The sequence below is a fragment of the Lathyrus oleraceus genome, chromosome 5 (genome assembly GCF_024323335.1).
Source record: "Lathyrus oleraceus cultivar Zhongwan6 chromosome 5, CAAS_Psat_ZW6_1.0, whole genome shotgun sequence".
Taxonomy (NCBI): domain Eukaryota; kingdom Viridiplantae; phylum Streptophyta; class Magnoliopsida; order Fabales; family Fabaceae; genus Lathyrus; species Lathyrus oleraceus.
Genome location: NC_066583.1, coordinates 503,580,521 through 503,599,333, shown reverse-complemented (window position 1 = coordinate 503,599,333; position 18,813 = coordinate 503,580,521).

Genomic DNA, 18,813 nt, shown 5'->3' with positions numbered 1-18,813 from the left:
ATTATTAACTGAACCTAGGAAAATTAAAGGAATCTTTTTTTTAATAATGTTTTTTTTTTAAAAACTACTTACTCTATTTAATAATAAATTGAAAAAAAAGAAAATAAAGAAAGAAAAAACAAAAATGGATCCGTCTCCCTCACAAAGCTCGCTCACTCACCTCTCTCAAAGCTCGTTCACCCACCTCTCTCACTCAACCTTACTCTTCTCTCAAGCGTGCTCACTCAAACCCTCAATATCCTTCCGTCGCTCAACCTCGCGTTTCTCTCATCCGCTCTCGAATCGTACAAGAAAACAAAGGCTGAAGCAGAAGAGAGCTCACCTCCGGCGGTGAAGACGGTAATGACGGCTCAAAACTTCACTATTTCGCCTCTCTATCAGGTATGTATCGATTTGGATTTAGGGTTCTTTTAAAAGTTCTCGCCGCTCTCTGTCTATGATTAGGGTTTTTGTTCTCCGTTTTTCAAAATCCGCCTCCACTTCGTTTTCGAAATCGCCGTTTTTTTTCACTGATTTCTCTTTCTCTCCTTTTATGCTCCAGATTAGGGTTTCAGATTTGGTCTCTAGAGCTCAAAGAAGAAAATGCCAAAACACTTTTTTGTGTTCAGTACTGGATTGGCCCTGTTTGATGCTGCGATTCGGAAAGGGTATTCTGAACTTAGCTTTTTAATCGCTTTTGCCTTAATCCCAAATTGGGAAATTTCTGGATTTTAATGCTTTGCTGTTAATCTTTTGTTACTGCAGTGAAAAATTATTGAAGACTCAAGAGTGGTTTGGTTCCGGTTCAACGGTCTGGTGGATGATAGGTTCAATTGTGTACTGAAAAATTATTGAAGATTCAAGAGAGGTTTGACGGACTTGAAGCCAAAGTAACAAAAATCCCGTCTTGTAGTTCACACCATGCCGGCATTTACTTACGGTAACTTCTCAAAAGGCCATCCTAACAAACCTTGAGGGCATTGCATAAAGTGTCGCCTATGAATGCTGGCTTGTCCACCGGTAAAGTCTGCTGTTGCTTGCCACAAGGTATGCTTCATTGTTGGAGTGGTTTAGCATTTTGCTGCTGTTGGTTTATTACTTTATGCCGGCTGTTGTACTGCTGTTATGTTAATTATTGTTTGTCGCAGGTTTGTATTATAACAGGTCAAGTTGGACTCGGTTAGGCTGGCATGCTAGCATAATTGGCAACATGTGTTTCAAATGGAGAATGAGATGATGCTAGCAGTATTAATACCAGTTGAGTTGGTCAAAACCGAATTCCATGTGGTTTAATGGAAATCATGTTGTGGTTGGAACTCCTTTGGAATTGGGATTTCTTGAAATTCGACTACCTTGCTACTAATTTGTTCTTTTTACTGTAATGAAAATTTGAACATCGGTTTCGGTTTTGTACTCGGTTTTGGGTAGCTTGTGTATCCAGCATGTTTCTAAATTGACTGTTATGGTTTGGTGTGTTTCTTGCAGGTAACGTTTATGTTTGCTGTAATGACAATGCCGACATTCACTTACGGCAATTTGGTGATTCCAATTGGCTTAATTGACTTGAAATCCAGGAGAAGGAGTGAAGCTATTGTACAAGGATCGCAGGTATGACAGAAGAGTCGAAAAGCTTGTCGTCGAATACTTGATCAAACCTGTCTAAGGCATGCAATTCATGATATAATTCAGCAGTATATTGAACAAAAGTCATTAATTGTTGCATCACCGTCTCTGCCTCCTCTTTTAATTGCCTTTGTGGTGAAAGCTCTGAACCTAACTTCTCGAAATAGCGTTCCAGGTTGTGCCACTGAGGATCTTTGCATCTATTTCCAAAACGCACAACTTCGCCAGAAGATATTTTCAATTCTTCTCTCTTGTCTGCAGCAGCAATTCTCAGGAGTTCATTCATATCTCTAGACACTAAATTTTGCACTCCATCAGATGGCAGAACGGCCTCTTTTAAATGTTTAATGCCCTCTTTTGAAAGAGATTGCATTAGATTGGCACCCTTAACTATTGTGTTTGCAACTTCAAAGGCCAAAATTGAAATTTTATTCCCTTTTGTTATAACTCCCGATGTAAAACCACTACTGAGATTCAAATTTGTCATACTACTACCTAGTGGATGTTATGGGTTTGTGAATGCTGGAAAAAATGTTATCAAATGTATGTATGTATTGTTTTGATTTGAAATGCATTATGGATACAAAATGGATTTTGGATTTTGGATTTTGATTATAAAAATGGATGTGGATTTTTAGGAATAATCCAATATTAGTTTGAATATCAATTTAATTACTAATAACAAATCAGCAAAAAAACCAAATTAAAAACAAATTAATCTATAATTCATTTAAAATTACTTGGATATCAACTCTAACATTCATTTGGAAATAAAAATCGATTAGAGTTTTAATCATTAGTAAAAATAAACAAATAAGATTAAATTGACAATTGGAATTAAACTTAATTTGAAATTAAAATCAAATTAAAAAAGAGTCAAGATATTAAAATCCATTTTATAATCAAAAGCACCATGATCAAAAAAACCTAGACAATGACCAATGTGTAACAAAAATATGGATTTGGGAATGAATGTATGCAAATGAACTTTAGGCCAAGTGCCAAATAAAAATGAGAAAAAAAAAATGAAAAAAATTCAGGGTCAAAATCGGGGTATGACAGTTGCCCCTATTTAAGTATCTTCAACTAGATCATATGAAGCAGGACAATCTTCATATGGTCATAGTGGGAGATGGTTAAATACTAAGAAGACCCGGATTTTGATCCTGAATCCCTACGACATGATGTGATATGATATGATATGCATGGCATGATATGCGTGGATGCATGATTCTTTTTTTTTTTGTAAAATTTTTTTTATCTGCTAGGGATATGGTGGACCCTTAACAGGAGATGCTACTAGACAGACCAAAACTGTGGGGAATACTGATGATCCACAGGGAGACAGACAAATGGTAAGAAACAACTTGCTGGGGAGACAGTCCTGCTGGAGAATCAGGCACACACTGGGGAGTAATCAAAATGAGATTTGATTAATCGATACTTGGGATACAAGAGGTTTCAGTAGTAAGTTCACATATGACTTATTAACCCGAATCAAGGAAAAGATGCTACAACCAGTTCACATATGACCTGACAACGCTGGGGAATAATCATGGAGAAAAACTCTTCAGAACAGGTTCATGTATGACCTGACACCGGAATAAGGGTTCAACAACAGGTTCATACATGACCTGAATGGTATTGAACAAACAGAGAAAAATCTTCAGAGCAGGTTCAAGTATGACCTGACACCGGAATAAGGGTTCAACAACAGGTTCATACATGACCTGAATAGTATTGAACAAAAATTGGAAAAACTCTTCAGAGCAGGTTCAAGTATGACCTGACCCCGGAATAAAAGCTCAACAACAGGTCCAAACATGACCTGAATAGTATTGAACAAAAATTGGAAAAACTCTTCAGAGCAAGTTCAAGTATGACCTGACCCCGGAATAAAAGCTCAACAACAGGTTCATACATGACCTGAATGGTATTGAACAAAAATTGGAAAAACTCTTCAGAGCAGGTTCAAGTATGACTTGACACCGGAATAAAGCTCAACAACAGGTTCATACATGACCTGAATGGTATTGAACAAAAATTGGAAAAAACTCTTCAGAGCAAGTTCAAGTATGACCTGACCCCGGAATAAAAGCTCAACAACAGGTTCATACATGACCTGAATGGTATTGAACAAAAATTGGAAAAACTCTTCAGAGCAGGTTCAAGTATGACCTGACACCGGAATAAAGCTCAACAACAGGTTCATACATGACCTGAATGGTATTCAACAAAAATTGGAAAAAACTCTTCAGAGCAAGTTCAAGTATGACCTGACCCCGGAATAAAAGCTCAACAACAGGTTCATACATGACCTGAATGGTATTGAACAAAAATTGGAAAAATCTCTTCAGAGCAGGTTCAAGTATGACCTGACACCGGAATAACAACAATTGGACTCTGACCGTAAGCAATGGACTACAACCACCCTTTAACGGATTTTGCCAACAACAATTGGACTTGAAAATGACTGCGAAAACCAGACGTTGGTTTAAGGGCACCAAATACAAACTGGAATCAAAGGTCAAAGGATCTAGGATCGACAACAAGACCTGGGTCAATGCAAAATGAGCACGAAGTACATTTCGGCTATGCATGATTTGAATTTCCTTTTATGCATGATATATGAATGATCATGATTATGAGAATGCTGACGCTGGGCAGACTGGGAGTTTGTAAAGGCTTTTTATGGAAGCTCATGATTCCTCAACACCGAGAACTCAACCAAATATTTTATGATAGATGTTGTCAAAGGAGGATTCTATCCAGTTTGATAACCACAACTTTGCCAATGGGATCCTTTTGGAGGATTAATGAATCGTGCTAGCATAATTTTCGGGCACTCGTCTTAAACACAACAGTTGTTGACGTATGGCAGAATTTGTTTGAGCAGTTTGAAAGCACGAAGAAAGAGGTTTTGCCCCTCTGTGGCTCATCTTGCCCCAGTTTGTTGGGTCTTTGGAAATGTTCACCTTGAAAGTGGGTCTGGAAACAACTTTCCATGAGACTACCTCGAGAGGGCTTGCCCCAAGTGCTTGAAACTTGCAATGGTCCGAACTTAACCAAATGTTGGAATGGTAGACTCTTGATTGACTGTCCTTTGGATAGCTGGACTTACCGAGCTCTGAGGTGGTTTGCCCCAGTCTAAGTCTTGAAGCAAATTACTCTTGGCTAACTGAGCCTTGGAGTGATTGGACTCGAATTAACTGATGCTCAAAGTGATTTGCCCCTGACTAGACTTCTTTCACCTTATCAAGTTCCTCAACTGTATTTGGAATTTCTTGATGCTAAGTGTTGACTCGCAAATAAGATATTGCATTCAAAAATGGTAATCTTAATGCAATACTTATGCAAAAATTTGAACTCAAAGTTTATTGATATGAATGGGTGAAATATAGTGAACGAGTCGTTGATAAGAACACAATGGTGATCAAGTCATTCACAGTGTGCAAGTTGGTGCCATCAAATGATTAACAAAAATCGTTTGGAGTCAAGTTAACACCACCTTGTTATAGTATGCTTTCAAAATAAACCCTGTCTCAATTAGGTCTTTTAAGGGTTGTAACGTGGCCTGGTTCACGGTTTTTTTTTTTGAAACAAAAGGATATAAGGCTCAAAAATTATTTTTACCCACCCCTTTTTCTTGATGATCTCCAGTTCCTACGTTCAGTTAATTCAATACACGCATTCGACTTCCAAGAGGGTTCGAAGGTGTGATGAGGATTCAAGACGAATTTTCTTGAATGACAGTCACCTTATTTTGTTTTTGTCGAGGATTTAATGACCTCTTTTGATTGATTTTCTTTATCCCTAATTTTGCCTGGACCGCTTCTTTGAAGCTTTTGGTCCATCGGGATGCCCTAACTTTTGCCTAAGTCATCTTATGGTATTTGACCTAGTGGACTTTTTTCTATCCTCTTTTTTTTTTATGCGTGTGACTGCCACATTATTGGTGGATGAGGATCAACCAACACTAATTTTATCTTTTCTCAACTTCTTCGACACTTCAACATGTGCACGAAGGATGAAATGTGGTTGAACCTAATTGGAGGGTGTTCATATGGACGATTTTTTTGAAAGATCGGACTGCATGATCAAACTATCTGAACACAACTACCCTGCCCCAGGTTAAGATTAAGGGTTTTAGATCCGAAATAAACACCAACTTCTAGGCTCAAAGTGGTTGTCTAGGGATTAACATCCTTATCACTCCAGTGTTTGGGGATTTGAAACAATGCCTTACATCATCGACAAGGTTTTACTCAAAAGCATACCACAACAATTTCAGGTGTTTCGTTTTCATCATCCTCCCTCCAATCTTTGTTAACACAACAGTTTGATAAACAAAAGTGAATGAGAGGAGAATTTTTGTTTTTTAACATAAATGAAAAACGAGTGAATACGAATGGATCAATTCAAAAGATGCATAAACATTTCATTAATCTTACCAATTCAAATAAAACAACAATGTTTAAAAGCAAATAACAACTAACATGCAAAGAAACTACAAAAGAAGTGTTGAAACAACCAAATGATCGCCAACTTTAGGGAATTGACTTCTTCAAACTTGAAGATTGGGATCAACCAGCTTTTTGACATGATGATCTTCAAATTCTTTTCTTTCAATCTCATCGTCGAACGCAACCCTCTTGGATCCACTACTCACTTCTCCTTTTCTTTCATTGGTATAGGTTGTGACATTGGAAATCCAAGACGGTATCTCAATGCTCTTACCAGGAAACAATGATAGCTCATTAGCCACATCCCTGACATCTTCCTTGTGGTACAAAACCTTGAGGGGTCTCAAGGGTCCTTTCCCTTTCTCATTACCCGGCCCAGAAATCAAGGTATATGTACTTGAGCCTTCCTCCTTGAGTGTGGGTGACCTTATGTCAATCAATCCTTGCAACTTGAGCTTAAAACTCTTGCATTCCTCGATGGAGTGCCCCATTGTTCCAGTATGGTATCCGCACTTGATCTTCGGGTGATCTTCTTCAAAGACTAAGCTCTTTTTGTTAATGAGTTCCCGTACCAAGGCTTTTAGCGCTAAGCAAGAATCCAGGTCATGTCCTAATGCTCCTTTATGGAATTCACATGTTGCATTTGGATTGTACCATGACAGGTATGGTGACACAGGTGTGAGAGCTCGAGGGGTCACCAAAGCATTTTGGATCAGTTGCGGGTAGAGCTTGCTATATGGCACCGGAATCGAGTCATTGTGATCCTTGTTCCTCTTGTTCTGATTCTGATTTTTGTTCTGAACCTGGCTTTGGTGACTTTGAGGAGCAATAGCCGGAGGATGTTGATGATGACGCATTGAGGGAGGTCCATATGCCGGTAGACGAGGAGTTGCCATATAGAATTTCCCTTGACTTGGGGTAACACCAGATGGATGTGGCGTAGTAGCTCTCTTTGTTGCAGCAGTGTATATTGGGTGACCCTCTTTTCTCAACAAGACTTGCAGGGTTTCCAAGACCCATCTCATCTGGCTCTTCAAAAGATTAAGTTCCTCCTTCAGTGCTTCTTGGCTTTTCCTTAGCTCGTCCATCATCTCCTGAGACATGGTTCTTTGTTCTAAACGCGTGTTGAGAATCACTTTGCTTCACGGACAAAGGATGGATGAGTTTTTTTTGGTATTTTGTCTGGAGAATGACATGCATTATGATGCGATGCAAATGCAATGGAATGCGAATGAATGCAATGCAAGCCATGCATATTTGTGTTTTTTCTTCAATACACGGGTTCAAAAGTCCGAGGTACTGATAAATTTGATTTCTTTTCCAAAACGGGGTTCTCACCGGGTATGATCTAGGGCTTTGTTACAAAGGATCCCCAGAGTCATCGATTCACAAGAATGTTTGACGCTTACGGGAAATACTTTCCGGTCGTCAACTCCATCAAGGGAATCTATTCTGGGCGAGGTTCTCGTACCGACCCTTACTGTTCTGGACTGGGCCATGACACTAGGCACGGCACGGCCCAATGCTCGCCAAGCCCACGTCCAAACGACCATGTCCAAACGACCACGAGGACACGTCAGGTGAACGACCGTCCGCCCGAAGAACGTCTCCCCGGCCCCTTAAATACGTGTCGGACAACGAGCGGGTCCTCCCCACACGATCTCCATCCACTCATCGTCAACCCACGCCGCGGACACCTAAGTTGTGTCGGGCAGAGCCATAACGGCATCTCACTCACCACGTCACCCAACTCCCCTATATTGTCTCCTTAGGGATAGGGGCAGTTGGACCAGGGGGCAGACCTTGGTCTAGGTCTTAACGCTTCTTACGCGTCCCCTGGCAGCTCCTCCTTGGGCCTAGCTAATCCAGCCCATTAGGAGCCTTGGCCCAGCGCTGGGGGCTCAATATAAATACCCCTTTCATGGCAAAGGGGCAGGTATTCTAACTCACACTCTGATAACCTCATTCTGTACCTTTTCTGACTTAAGCATTGGAGCACCTTGCAGGTACACCCCCCTCTCATTTCATTCTCTGGCCCATTCACCAAGACCTTGGAAGGCCCTCCTGATCAGGTCAGATCAGTGGCGCCGTCTGTGGGAAATAGCTATCCCCATCTTCATCAAACGAGGATCAAAAGCTCATTTATTTCTGTCCTTCCAACATGGCCGGAGAACAACATAGCGATCACAGCCGTCCCCTCGTCAACTACAATATGGACGACGGCCCGCCATCCCATGAAACGGACGCTCGGGACGGTCATCCATCCACCCCGTCTCCAGAGCCCCAAAACAACGGGGATGCCTCTCACGCCCACAATTTAGGGGCAGAGACATTTCATCCCATTCCCGTTCCCGTTGAAGGAGACGCCGTAATGATTGCCATGGTGAATGCCCTCAATCAGGCCGGTTCTATGCTCCACCAGCAGCACGAACGAATCATGGCCCTCGAAGCCGAACGACAAGAGGCCCGGCCCCAGCCGGTGAGTAGGATACAACAACGTTCGGAGCCAACGAAGAAGCGAGGACGTCGCTCTCCAGAACCCCACGTCAGCAGGGCACGCGCCCGTCGTGACGGTGGTCGAGCGGGAACATCACCAAGGCGCGGACACAGCCCCGACAACAACGAACTGTCTCCCTTAAGGAGCGACGAGGAAGATTTGCATTGCCCCCTATCTCGGGCAATAATGGAAGCCCCGCTCCCCAAAGGCATGGAGAAACCACCAAATCTAGCTGTGTACGACGGGACTACAGATCCCGACGATCACGTCGACAACGTCAACGCGATGCTCGACTACCGCAATGATATAACCGGGCACCTCAAATGCCGACTGTTCTCAACGACCCTCAGGAAAGGGGCCATGGCTTGGTACAAAAGCTTGGCCCCTGAGTCCATTACGTCATGGAGAGTCATGAGGTCCATGTTCACCAGGCACTTTACAGCTTCCCGTCGTCACCCCAAGACTGAGGCGACCCTTGAAGCCATAGTGCAGAAGAAGAATGAAACACTGCGCTCATACATCGAGCGATTCAACCAGGAAGCTGTCGAGGTAGATACCACCGAGCACATGAAGAAGTATCTCCTCGAGAGAGGTCTCTTGCCCGGCAGTGAACTTAGCAGAGCCGTAGGGATCGAGCCTCCCCGCACCTTAAACGAGCTCCTGCATAAAGCCCAGGCCTACATCAGATACGAGGAAAAGCAGGTGGCACACAATGCCCGCAGCGGACGTAACGCTGGGGAGACCGAGCACTCAAAACGCGAGGACACGAGCATTTCCCGTCGCAACGGAGACAAACGAAGAGAAGAAAGACCTCGCGAGCTCCGGGAAGGAAGAGGCCCCGCAGGCAGATATAGCGAGTACACCTTACTGACAGCTCCTCGAGAGCGCATCCTCGCAGAATGTATCAACTCTGAATTTAAGCAGGGCAGGGTCAGGTTCCCAAAACCGTCTGCACCAAAGCCCCACACCGACAAATCAAAGTACTGCCGGTTCCACAGAAGTCACGGGCACGTGACCGAAGACTGCGTCCACCTGAAGGATGCGATAGAAATTTTAATCCAAGAGGGGCACCTGAAGCAGTATACGAGGAAGAACGAAGCTCCCAGACACGACGAGCCAGAGAAGAAGAGACCCCGGGAAGACACACCCCCTGACAACTCTCCCTATCAAGTGGCCCTCTGCGTGTCACGACCGGAAGATTTCTTCCTCCCCGAACCATTGCCCGAGGGCAAGATCACTGCACTCAGCCCCTGGGAAAACTTCCCTACCACACTGGTGATATCAGGAGGAGGAACTAACGGGGAATCCGCGGCCCTCTCCGTCAAACGTAAGTTCGACGAACTCCTACTGACTGCCCCCGAGCAGAAAGCGACATTGACAAAATACCGGGGAAAATCCAACCCAATATCCTTCTTCCTGGAGGAACTCCCGGGCGGATCCCCGAACTCGGGCATCCCACTATTGATAAGGGCAAAGATGGCCCAATTCGACGTACGACGCATCCTGGTCGACCAAGGCAGCTCAGTGGATATCATGTACGTCCACCTCTTCAAGACTCTGAAGCTAGACAAGACCAACTTAGCCCCCTACGTCGGATCAGATCTCCAAGGATTCAACGGAGCAACAACCAGACCGTGGGGATATGTTGAGCTCCTCGTCACCTTCGGCGAACAAGAAACGGCCAGGGAAGTCAAAATCCAATTCCTGGTCGTAGACTGTCCGTCTCTCTACAATTGCATCTTTGGACGCCCGACACTGGCCGAACTCACCGCGGTCCCATCCACCGTCCACCTGAAGATGAAATACTACACCAAATTGGGACGTGTGGTCACCATCCATGGTGACATCGAAGCAGCCCGGCGATGCTACGACGCCGCAGTAAAAGGACAGGCCGTAGTCAGCACGAAGAGCAACTGCGACAACAAAAAACTCAAGACCGAGGATCCTGCCCGAGGAGTCAACGCCATCGACCTCGACTGTCGCATCGGGCTGGACGAGACCGAAGAGGGGAGGTTCCCCAAGGAACGCTCTCTCGAACACCCGGTCCGACCAATCCCCGACGGGGAGTTCGAACTCATTCCTCTTGGGGACGATCCGGAAAGGACGGTGAAGATAGGTAAGGGACTACCCGAGGAAACAAGAGAAGAGCTAGTAGCATGCCTCAAAGAGAACTCCGACCTCTTCGCGTGGAATGCCGCAGAAATGCCCGGGCTGGACCCCGAGATCGCGTGTCATAAGCTAGCTTTAGACCGGGCAGCCAAGCCCATAGCACAGCGTAGACGCAAGCAATCGCCCGAAAAGGCAAAGGCTGCCGAGCGAGCTGTAAAAGACCTCTTAGAGGCAAATTTTATTTCTGAAGCCCAGTACACAACCTGGCTCTCTAATGTAGTCCTCGTTAAGAAAAATAATGGAAAATGGCGTATGTGTGTTGATTATACTGATCTTAATAGGGCTTGCCCGAAAGATGCTTTCCCCCTCCCTAATATAGACTTGCTCGTTGACAACTCTGCAGGTTTTAAACTCTTGTCCTTCATGGACGCATATAGTGGATACAACCAGATCCCTATGTCGCCCGCAGACAAGAAACACACAGCGTTCATGACCCCAACGGGCAATTACTATTACAACGTGATGCCGTTCGGGCTCAAGAACGCTGGCGCTACATACCAACGCATGATGAACAAAGTCTTCAAGGACGAAATAGGGGACATGCTCGAAGTGTACATGGACGACATGATCGTCAAATCACACGAGGAGATAACCCATGCTCGACACCTTGCGAAGGTATTCGAGCAGGCGAGACAGTGTAAAATGAGGTTCAACCCCGAAAAATGCACGTTCGGAGTCCGGGCAGGCAAGTTCCTCGGTTTCTATCTCACCGAAAGAGGGATCGAGGCCAACCCCGACAAATGCCGGGCATTCTCGGAGTTTCCGACCCCGAAAACCAAAAAATCGATCCAGTCACTCAATGGAGTGCTCGCCTCACTCTCCCGTTTCATCGCCAAGTCCGCCCAGCACGCATTGCCATTCTTCAGACTCCTTCGCAAAGAGGCTACCTTCGACTGGACCGATGAATGCGAGCAAGCGCTACTCCATCTAAAGAAGGTTCTGTCCCAACCCCCGGTCTTATCACGGCCATCAGAAAAGGAAACCCTATACTTATACCTATCCGTGGCAACCGAGGCCGTCAGCGCCGTTCTAATAAGAGAAACCGACGAAGGACAAAAGCCCATCTATTTTACGAGTAAAGCACTCCAAGGTCCCGAGCTCCGATATCAGCAAATCGAAAAGGTCGCCCTGGCCCTCATCAACACAGCGAGGAGACTACGATATTACTTCCTCGCACACACGATAAAGGTGAGGACCGACCAGCCAATCAAACAGCTGCTCGGGCGCCCGGATATGGCCGGGAGGATGCTCAAGTGGTCACTAGAACTCTCCGAATTCGACATACAATACGAAAGTAGGAAAGCCTTGAAAGCTCAGGCACTGGCCGACTTCGTCGCGGAGATGACCCACTGCCTGACTCCAGCAGAAAGCGCCCACAAATGGACGATCTTCGTCGATGGCGCCTCTAGCACATCAGGCAGCGGGGCCGGGATCATCCTCGAAAATGAAGAAGGGATCCTGATAGAGGTATCATTAGCGCTAGCGTTCCCAACATCAAACAACCAAGCCGAATACGAAGCCTTCCTCGCAGGCCTGAGGTTAGCCGAGGACCTGGGAGCAAAAGAGGTAAAAATATCCACCGACTCCCAGCTCGTGGCCTCACAAGTGCGAGGAGAATACCAAACCAAGAACGACAACCTCCTCGAGTACTTGTCCCTCGTCAAAGAAAAACTTGATAGATTTGAAAAATGGGAAGTTCAACACATACCCCGCGAGCACAACACACGGGCAGACGTTCTCTCGAAACTAGCCAGCACGAGGAAAAAGGGTGGGAATAAATCAGTAATCCAGGAAATTCTCCCTCGGCCCAGCATCGACAAACTACCGCCTCCACTCGAGGTCAACGCTATTGGAGATGCCCACTGTTGGATGACACCCATCTACAATTACCTCACACGAGACGAACTCCCGGCTGACCCGAAAGAGGCGACCACTGTCAAACGACGCGCATGCTCGTACGTACTCCTCGAAGGCAAACTCTACCGGAGAGGATTCTCCATCCCACTACTCAAATGCGTCGAGGAAGAGAAAGTCCCCGACATACTTGGAGAGATACACCGGGGAATTAACGCTCAACACCTCGGCGGACGATCACTCGCACGAAAAGCCCTTCGAGCAGGCTACTACTGGCCGACCATGCAAAACGATTCGAAAGAGCACGTCAAAAGATGTGACAAATGCCAACGACATGCCGACATGCACCTCGCACCCCCGAACGACCTCAAATCACTGTCTTCCCCATGGCCCTTCGCGTGGTGGGGCATGGACATCCTCGGACCCTTCGTCACCGGATCATATCAGAATAAATACCTCATCGTCGGGGTGGATTACTTCACCAAATGGATCGAGGCGGAGGCACTGGCTAAAATAACCGCGCAGAACATTCTCCGGTTCTTCAAACGCAATATCCTCGCTCGGTTCGGTATACCCCAGGCACTTGTCACAGACAACGGGACACAATTCACGGACGGAGGATTCCAGGACTTCGTCGCCAGCCTGGGCACCACACAGCATTTCACGTCTGTCGAGCATCCGCAGACGAACGGGCAAGCAGAGGCGGCCAACAGGGTAATCTTACGTGGCCTCAAACGCAGACTCGGTGAGGCAAAGAGGGCATGGGTCGAGGAGCTACATAGCGTCCTATGGGCCTACCGCACGACACCACATTCTACCACCGGGGAAACCCCGTTCCGACTAACTTACGGCACCGAGGCAGTCATCCCGGTGGAGATACGGACGCCAACGAGGAGGACAGAGGAGCCCCTAGACGAGGAAATGAACGATGAAACCCTTAGAGCCGAGCTCGACCTAGTCGAGGAGATACGTTCCGAAGCAGCTCTCAGGGAAACAACCCTCAAACAAAAAATAGCACTACGCCATGACGCGAAAGTCATAAAAAGAGAGTTCCAGGTCGGCACCCTGGTCCTCAGAAGAAACCAGAAAAACCCGAGAGAGGGCAAACTGGCGGCCAACTGGGAAGGCCCTTACCGCGTCCGCGACAAAACGAGCAACGGGGCCTATTACCTAGAAAACCTACAAGGAGAACAACTCGCTCGACCATGGAACGCAGAAAAACTTAGACAATATTACAGCTAAATACACCACGGGGAGACGTGGCAGGTACGACCACGCTCTTCGTCCCCAAAACCCCAGGGAGGAACCACGAGACCCGGGAACGATCCGGGGTCACATAACAAACACAACCCTCCCCGACGGTTGGGATCTTGACCAAGACTCAACGTCGAAGTACCAGGACTGGCAGGGCACCCAGCTCGCGATGGGAGGACCCAAGCCTCGGGACCAGGGTTCGAACAACGGACCCGGGCTTCGATACCCACGGGCACAAAGCCCGACACTTCGTCGGTTCCCTAAACCGAGGAGATTAACAAAGTCGAGCAGAGTACGAATTCATACAAACAAGTATCAAACACAAACGAGCACAATGAATGATAACGAAAATATTCATACATTAGAAACGATAAGAGCGGCCGAAGCCAAGTACGCCCGAAGGCCATATTACAACGCCCGAAGGCCAAAATACATAAGGCACGCAGGCCATGATAACTAAAATCAAAGCAAAACAAATAAACTAAGACTCCGCTCGGAGCACCTCTTCATCCTCTTCTTCTTCTTCTCCCCCCAGCTCCTCCTCCGCTTCAAACGGGCAGATAATCTCACCGTCCCGGACGCAGCAGTTATAGGCCGACCCTGCTGTCACCAACTCAGGGTTCAGAAGCCCGAGCTGCTCGACAGCATTGTCGAAACCCTCTTTGAAGCAGGCCACGAGATCTTGGTTGAGAGTCCGAAGATGCCCTAGCAGCTCACCGCGCGAACCAAGGGCGCGTTCCTCCTCGGTCTCATCTGCCAGAGGACGGACCTTTCCCTCGAGAGACTCAACCTGAGCCCGTAGGCCAGCGTTGTCCTCGGTCAGCTTCTGATGGTCGACCACCTGCTCTTCCAAGCTCGCCTTAGCAGCCTTCAACTGGTCCCTCTCCTTTTCCACCTCCTCCAGCTTCTGGCTCAGCCCTTCCTGCAGCTGATGCTCTTCTTTGTAGTCCGACAGATCTTTAGATAGTCTTTCCTTCTCCGTCCGAACCTGCAAAAGGGCATCCTCCAGCGAGGCGGTGGAGACCGAAGTGTCGGTCATAACCATGGCCGTCTCCATCACCCGGATGACAGCAGCAATATCCCTGGCCAGATCTTTTCTCCGGGCAGCAGCGTCCTGGTCCAGAATAGCCTTGGCCTCAGGCGCAGGCACAACAATCGACTCCTCGGCCTTGAAGAACGACCGTTCCACATAGCAGGGAGGTAGAAGATAGCTGCCCGGTCCATTCGGACTTCCTGGAGACGACCTGGTGAGAGGCCCAGCCGGACGCTTCCGTTTATGGAGGGGAGAAGCCGCTGGCGACGGACTGCTATCAGGAATGTTGATCGGGTTAGATCGAGGAGGAGAGGAAGGAATCACGCTCGCCGCCTGCGAGGGACCGGCCCCGGCATCGCCAGCAGTCTCCGAGACACGGGCCACAGTTTTCTTCTTCTTCTTGGGCACCCGGTCAGGAGCGCCGACCTGATTCGCTAGCTTCAGCACCCGATCACGAGCATTGGGCATGGCACCTGCAAATAAATTACACACAAACATTAGCGACCGAAGTCATAAACAGAAATAAAAAGCTAAACAAAGTCTGCCTACTCAATAACGCCAGAGCTTCCTCCTCGGTATCACACTCGAGCAGAGCCTTCGTATTGATATAACGCGTCTCGGTGATTAGCTCCCCGGCCTCATCCAGGTAGGGCACGCCCTGTCGATTCGCCCAGAACCCCAAGCTGAAGCTCTGCACGTAATCGACCAGCTTCTTGTACGCGAGCCTATCCTCCTCGCCGAGCATCGCATACTTGACCCGGTAATGCGCCGTGGAGAGATCGAAATGATCACGCTGCCACCTCAGCGGTATCTTCGACATCAGCGTCTCCTCCCCGTTGGGTTTCCGTTGATAGTAGTATAGAGAGTGAAGGGCAGCCCGGGTAATCGGCATCACCACGTACCACCGGTTTTTGAAATGGCGAACAGAATCCTCGTACGTCTTGAACAGACGCACGGGCTGCTTGAAAGAAACCCAACTGTGGCGACCACGGGAACCGGACCTCTGGAGATGGAAAACGTGGAAGAAGAGAGCCCGGGTGCAACCAATGCCGAGGAACTGGCAAACTAACTCGAATGCCCGCATAAATGCGAGAGCATTAGGATGTAGTTGGGACGGCGCCAGCCGGAGCCACTTGAAGACCGACATCTGGAAGGAGTTGAAGGGCAGTCTAATCCCCGCCTCACGGAAAGCAAATTCATACATGGTGAACTGCTTCCCCGGGAAATGATGACAAATGCGGTCTTCTTCCTTGGGGGCGCAGCAATACCAGTTTGGTGGATCCTCCCGGCTTATGGTCTCGACCATAGCGTAAGCAATGATGGCCTCGTCACAGAAGTCTGATTCCTCCTCCAAGGGCTCGTCCGCAACCCATGAGAAGTCGACCTGCCCGGAAGAGGAGGCGTGTTCGGTACCATCTCGGACACTCCCATCCCCGACAGGGAGACGAGCGATTGTCGCGTCTTCGGTGGAGGACCCAGAATCTTCCTTCCTCGGTCGTAAGCGCCCGGTAGCACCTGAAACGCAGACAGAAAGAGTGAATTCGACGTCATATCAAATCCACCCTTCCACCGCAGGTCAAGTGAAAGGGCGTAGCGGCGACGGACACTAACCGTGCTCAACTCGGTGGCGCGCGCATTCTATGGAGACCGGGCATAAACTTCATACAGCCTATGCAAGTATTGCCCGGCATATGAAGTTTATGCCCGGTACAGTATGATCCCAACCCTATTTTCTACCATCTAATATACACCTACAGTCCACTACACTGATTCCTAAGTTAAACCTAACCACATTTCTACAAAAATAGCATGCGTTTGACAGGAAACAACAAGGAAAAACAGTGGGTCACAGTGGAAAATCATACCTGACATAGTTAAGTTGAAAGGGGTACGGTGGTGCCCAAGCAGAAGACGGTGGTTCAGATAGGAGGACGGGCGGAGACGGCGGTCCAGACGGTTGAGCGAGCAAACGAGAGAGAATGTGGATAACTCCGGTGAACGTGTGAGCAAAAAAAAAAGTGGAAATGAAGTCACTCAACCCCTTTTTATAGGGCTTGGCACGTAGACCAACACGCTAGGTCATCATTGCCTAGCCTGCCTACGCCGTCTTTGCGCGCGAAACGAAGCGACGCCACTAATTCTGAGACACGTCTATCAAAGATAAGAAACTGAAACGACCCGAGCACCTGTCCGTCTCCTCGACTCACCGAGACGCCACCTCCCCGCGTCATACCCACGTTTACTACAAGGAAGGTGCAGACCAACCGATCGCCTCCGTCCCCGACATTCCCGGAGAAAGGGTCGGTCATGAACAGGTCTGTTACGACCTCACCTGTCTAACGATCAAGCTTCCCCATCGTCTCGGGGAACCCTTAGTTGAAACATAAGTCATCTCTCTGGCTCAGAGACTCGACTTGGGGGGCTCCTGTTCTGGACTGGGCCATGACACTAGGCACGGCACGGCCCAATGCTCGCCAAGCCCACGTCCAAACGACCATGTCCAAACGACCACGAGGACACGTCAGGTGAACGACCGTCCGCCCGAAGAACGTCTCCCCGGCCCCTTAAATACGTGTCGGACAACGAGCGGGTCCTCCCCACACGATCTCCATCCACTCATCGTCAACCCACGCCGCGGACACCTAAGTTGTGTCGGGCAGAGCCATAACGGCATCTCACTCACCACGTCACCCAACTCCCCTATATTGTCTCCTTAGGGATAGGGGCAGTTGGACCAGGGGGCAGACCTTGGTCTAGGTCTTAACGCTTCTTACGCGTCCCCTGGCAGCTCCTCCTTGGGCCTAGCTAATCCAGCCCATTAGGAGCCTTGGCCCAGCGCTGGGGGCTCAATATAAATACCCCTTTCATGGCAAAGGGGCAGGTATTCTAACTCACACTCTGATAACCTCATTCTGTACCTTTTCTGACTTAAGCATTGGAGCACCTTGCAGGTACACCCCCCTCTCATTTCATTCTCTGGCCCATTCACCAAGACCTTGGAAGGCCCTCCTGATCAGGTCAGATCACTTACGAAGTATTCACCTCGGGAGTCCGTACTACGCAACCATCGACTGGGTTCTAGACAGGGTACTCAGAGTCATGGATTCAAAAGACTGTTTGACGCTTACGGAAAATACTTTCCGGTCATCAACTCCATCTGGAGAATCTATTCTGAGCGAGGTTCTCGTATCGATCCTTACGAGGTATCCACCTCGGGAATCCATACTACGCAACCATCATTTCTAGTTGGTCAAAGTTCAATGTTCTAAAAGGTCCTTAGAGTCATGGACCCCTTTGAAACATCGGCGCTTACGAGGTATACACCTCGGGCGACAATATTTGCAAAAGGATCTACTCTAAGTGAGGTTCTCGTACCGACTCTTACGAAGTATACACCTCGGGAGTCTGTACTACTCAACCATCATCCTATCTTATGTTATTTTTTCACTCTAGACTCGGGTGTAGAGTCTTTCCCACATGGTTTGCAATCAAATACCAAGTATCCAACACATTGGAACCAATATACAACAAGTATCAATATAACAATAAAGATATTAAAAAGCAATAAATAATGGAAAAGCCGCATAATTATACAAACAAAGGCACACAGACGTCCTAACTAGGCTTGACTCGCTTACGAATTTGTCGTCCCCAGCAGAGTCGCCATCTGTCGCACCTCGAAAAAATGGGGATACGACCTCAAAGCGAAGCGCGATCGCACGCTCGCAATGATGGACTGAACAGAGTCGCCACCGAACTTTATTTATTCCTAAAAAGGAAAGGGGAAATATCGATAAAACCCCTAAAAGAAAGGATAAGATATGGTCATCGCAACCAACATCAGGGTTCGGGAGTCGATTACGCAAGGGGAAGGTATTAGCACCCCTCACGTCCGTTGTACTCAACGGGAACCATTAGGTTAGTTGTGTGCGTTAATGTTA